A 4,999-nucleotide genomic window follows, 5' to 3' on the forward strand; every position below is an offset into this window, starting at 1 on the left:
TTCGCTTTTCCAAATCCGAATTGCCGGGCCTCACGCTTGACACATGCCATCAGATTTTGTACAGCCACCTTGTCCACCTTCTTCGCCGCAGAAAGCCAGTTTGCCTTGAACTGCTGCTCGTCCTTAGCAGTTTTTTTGGTCTTCTTTAGGTTCCGCTTGACAATAGCGCAGTATTTCTCAATTGGGCGGAGTTTTTTTTTTTTTTTTTTTTTTGTTTTTATTATTAATATTTTATTCACAATTTTAATAAATTCACAAAAAATAATGGCCTCAGCGCCAACTATAGGCATTGTAGAGGCGAGCTGGCAAAATTAAACTTATGTCTTATAAAAATACATTTCTAGTTGAATATATACCATATAATGTGATTCCAAATATAAATCCAACAGTAAAATAAAAAAAAAAACTACAAAAGGAGCGTTTCAATATTTTCACATAAATACGACTTGCATCTTTTCTTAAAAATTGAAATTCTTCGAGTATTTTTGATTTCGGGGGGCAAGCTATTAAACTTTAATCCTCCAATATAATCAATACGTTGCTTGCACTTTTCAAATTTACATCTAGGAATCCTCAGGTTTCCTTGGTTTCTTGTGACAAAGTGAGATTGGTTTTGAACATAATCTATAGTATGATGTCCAATTTTATACAAATTTTTAAAAACAAACGTTAAAACTTGATTGTCATATGTACCGCGTATTGGCAAAATAGTTTTACACACTTCACTATAAAGAGCGATCGAAGGATACGCCAGAGGGAGATTATACACTAGTTTTAATGCCTTATTTTGCATTCGTTGCAAAGATTTTAATACTGCACCATTTCCGTTGCATGCATAGCAAAGTTCTGGCGTGTTGGGAGGGTTCTTGTCCTTGGGAACCACCTGCACGTTGTTGGCGGCGTACCACTCCATGGCTTTTTTACCGTAATGGCAAGATGCCAAATCCGGCCAAAACAGTACGGAACAACCGTGTTTCTTCAGGAAAGGCAGCAGACGTTTATTCAAACACTCTTTCACGTAAATTTCTTGGTTGACAGTCCCGGAAGCTATGAAAATGCTGCTTTTCAAGCCACAGGTACAGATGGCTTGCCACACCAGATATTTCTTTGCGAACTTTGACAGTTTTATGTGATTGAAAATATCTGCTACCTTTCCCCTTCCTTTTGCCGTATAAAACTCCTGTCCCGGAAGCTGCTTGTAGTCGGCTTTGACGTAGGTTTCGTCGTCCATTACCACGCAGTCAAACTTCGTCTGCATCCTCGTGTACAGCCTCCGGGATCGCGCTTTGGCCGTCGTATTTTGTATATCATCGCGATTTGGAGTCACTACCTTCTTGTAAGTCGATAGTCCGGCTCGTTTTTTGGCTCGATGCACGGTTGTAGACGATACACCCAGCTTATTTGCGGCATCTCGGAGAGAGAGGTTAGGGTTTCGCTTGAAACTACCGGCAACTCTCTTTGTCGTCTCAGCGGCTTCCGGTTTTCGATTTCCCCCCGATCCGTACTTCCTGGCTGTCGACAAACGTTCCCCAAACACTTTAATTACATTTGTAATGGTTGATTTGGCAACTTTTAGCGATTTAGCCAGCCTTGCGATTAGCTCGGATTTTCGCGATGCGCGAGCAAAATTTTGATACGCTGCTCTTCTTGCTTGGACGGAATTTTGACAACTGAAGAGTGAATTCCAAAATCAAAATAGGGGCAACATTCTACACACACACACCTTCAAAATGAGGGGTGTTCAGGTTTTTTAAATGCAAAATTGAAAGAAATACGTCAAGTTTATATTGACCAAATTTTGACCGTATCACCCTTTACAAAGCAAAAATCGTTAAAAAAATAGGACAAATTTGTCAACACTTTTATTTAAAGACGAATTGTGTCTTAAAAGTATATTTATTTTTTAAATCTATACTTCTTTATATTCACACATAGTATTTTTCCAATCTTTAATGAAATTTTCTTTTGTGTATATATACGAGTATTTTTAAGGCGCCAATTGGTTACTTTCATTATTTTACTTTATGTCTCTCTCTCTCTCTCTAAACACATATATGTTTATAGTCTATTTCTAAATTAATATATGTTTGCATCCAAGCATATTATAGTTACAAACATTTTATGTCCCAAACATAATATGTTCTAACATATTAACATATATGTCTCAAACATGTTATGCTAGTTTATGAACATTATATGCTTGCACTTAAAAATATTGTGTTTATATAAAGCGATCCCCCATATTTTAATTCTGGCTCTCTAATTACCACGCAAAAGTTCATATCGGTTCATAATTATTTGTAGACTTCCCTATATATACCGGTCAAGAACTGACCGTATATAATGTATTTAATCGGCCCTTTTTGTTTATTATATACCCCGTATGGACTAACTTACAATTTGGAAGAAGATGTTAAGAGGTTTTAGACACCTAGCTATTGGCAAGTGTTACCGCAACTCAAATTATTCGATTGTGGGTGACCGTCTTTAGTAGAAGTTTCTACGCAATCCATGGTGGAGGGTACATAAGATTCGGCATGGCATGTTTCTGTTTGATACGCTTGAAACGATGTACATGATATTAGAATATGTCATCTTTTTAGCGACGCTTGTCTCCTTTGCTGGGATATCAAAGAAAATCTACTGAATATGTCTCTTCTCCATGTGTATGAAGGAACATTTCTCGACCCATTCTAAGATACACGTTTCAGCGTTGGTCTATCCAACACACACCGCTAGTATAAACCTTAATTAATTTATATAATTAAGCAATTAAATGTAGGAAACTCCATTTATATATATTTTTGTGACATTAAAGAAATATGAATCCAATTATATGAATACTTCTACGAAAAATTATCTCGTTACGTTTTCTGGGTCAGGTAGTTGAGTAACAAAATAGTTGGTGTAATATGCAAAATGTTTTTTCTTTTATTATGAATTAAAGGAGATGTGAAAGGATACTGTATAGACTGTATAGTAATAAAACGTCGAAAATTGTTGCTGGGATCAAGGAATAGTGGAAATGTTTAGTGCTTCGCTGTCATCTTCAGATACACTTCAGATACAAGATGTTGACATAATTTTCGAGAGGGTTGTTTTTTTTTTGTAATTGTCGGCAAATACTTGGGTAGCGACTGTGAAATGTAATTAATGAGTTATCTTAATATATGGTATTAAGTTTCCCTTGTATACTTGTAATGATGTTGTGGAATATTACGGAGTTATGAGCGTCTAAAGGGGATTGCGTAAACATTACCGGCGCATTAATTTCTCAAGTGAAACTTGTAGTTTGAATTTCACTTTGACTCAAAAATATTAAACCAACAATGGTGAAGAAATTTAGACAAGGTCAAGCTATTTTCTGGGATGGTATTCACAGATGGTATTCTCTCAAACAAAATGAGTCAATGATACCACAAAGTGCGGAAAATTGAAAATATGGGTTAAGGTTACCAAAGTTGAAAATCTAAAAAGTCGAAGTCAATTTTTTGGAACCTTGAAATTTTGAAATTTCTTAATTGTTTGAAAGGTCAAAAAGTCGAATTTTTCAATACTCTCGAACAGTATTATGATGAACTCCTAGAGAATAGAATTTTTAGTTAGTTATAAATCTACTAAAAAAACAAATATATACGGACTTAAGTTCGGCTAGGATCTTAAATACCCACCACCATGAATCAAATAATATAATTGTTTCAAGCTAACATATATACCAACACATGGAAATCGGGAGATATGTGTTACATCCCACCCGACCAAAGTGCCGAGAAATGGCGAAGGTTCGCTAAAGCGAACATTTTTCGAAATAATTTAAAGCGCACATTATTCGAGAAAAGTTCGATAATAGAAAAATTTCGAACGTTCGTTGTTACGAAGTAATAACGAATATTTTTCGGCTTATTTGTTGGTGTTCCGCCATGTTTATTTTTGACAAAGACAGAGATTAAAAAGTCATTTCAGTTTAAGAAATTGTTAATTGCGGGTGAAGTGTCTTAGCGAATCTAAAAGAGGTAAGTAATATATTTATATATCTTAAAAAAAAAAAACTATCAATTTTCTTTCTTGCTTAATTTGCAGATGTATCCAGGAAAATGTTACTCATTGATTATAGTCCTTTTCAATGGCATAGCCACGACCGGCTTAATAAGAAATTCCGCGCAAAGAAGTCAATGCAGTGCCTTAAATGACTTTAAATATATATTCCTAAATGTAAATAATTTAAGTATTTTGTTCGCAACACTAATATCTATATTATTTTGTATTATAATTATCTATATTGTGTTGTAATAAAATAAAAACAAACTTGAAAATTTTCTTTTACTACACAACTTATAATGGGAACAAAATGGGAATAAAACAGTATAGAAAACATTCGAAAGCGGAATGATATCGAATACGAAAACGAATTCGAAATAGATTCGTTAACGATCAATTATAGATATCGCGAAACCTTCTTTAACGAATCACTAGCAAACCTTCGAAAACGAAGAGTTTGCTGGCAGTAACAGCACGACAGATGAAAGTTTTTCGAAATTTTTTCGAACCATTCTCGATATCGTTTTCGATAGTTTTATTCGAGAAAAAACCGAGAATATTTCTATATCGAATACGATAACGAACGTTGTGGTCTGGTGGGATGGGCCCTATACCAAAACAAGGGTCGATCCACATTGACAGGTTGGCTGATAAGTCCCCGGTCTAACACATAGATGGCGTCGCTAGTATTAAATGCATATTATTATACCGTCCACCATAGGATGGGGGTATATTAACTTTGTCATTCTGTTTGTAACACATAGAAATATTGCTCTAAGACCCCATAAAGTATATATATATTCTGGGTTGTGGTGAAATTCTGAGTCGATCTGAGCATGTCCGTCCGTCCGTCCGTCTGTTGAAATCACGCTATCTTCCGAATGAAACAAGCTATCGACTTGAAACTTGGCACAAGTAGTTGTTATTGATGTGGTATTGCAAATGGGCCATATCGGTTCAC

The 4,999-nt window shown here is 35.4% G+C and overlaps 1 long non-coding RNA gene across 1 annotated transcript; it reads left to right on the top strand.

Annotated features, from left to right (window-relative positions):
• The first annotated feature begins 3,899 nt into the window (after positions 1–3,899).
• LOC142228241 (uncharacterized) lies at positions 3,900–4,313 on the top strand. The gene is made up of 2 exons (XR_012720106.1): positions 3,900–4,013; positions 4,081–4,313. It is a non-coding gene; the product is annotated as an uncharacterized LOC142228241 (long non-coding RNA).
• Positions 4,314–4,999: the final 686 nt, after the last annotated feature.

This window comes from Haematobia irritans, chromosome 3 (assembly GCF_050003625.1).
Source record: "Haematobia irritans isolate KBUSLIRL chromosome 3, ASM5000362v1, whole genome shotgun sequence".
Lineage (NCBI taxonomy): Eukaryota > Metazoa > Arthropoda > Insecta > Diptera > Muscidae > Haematobia > Haematobia irritans.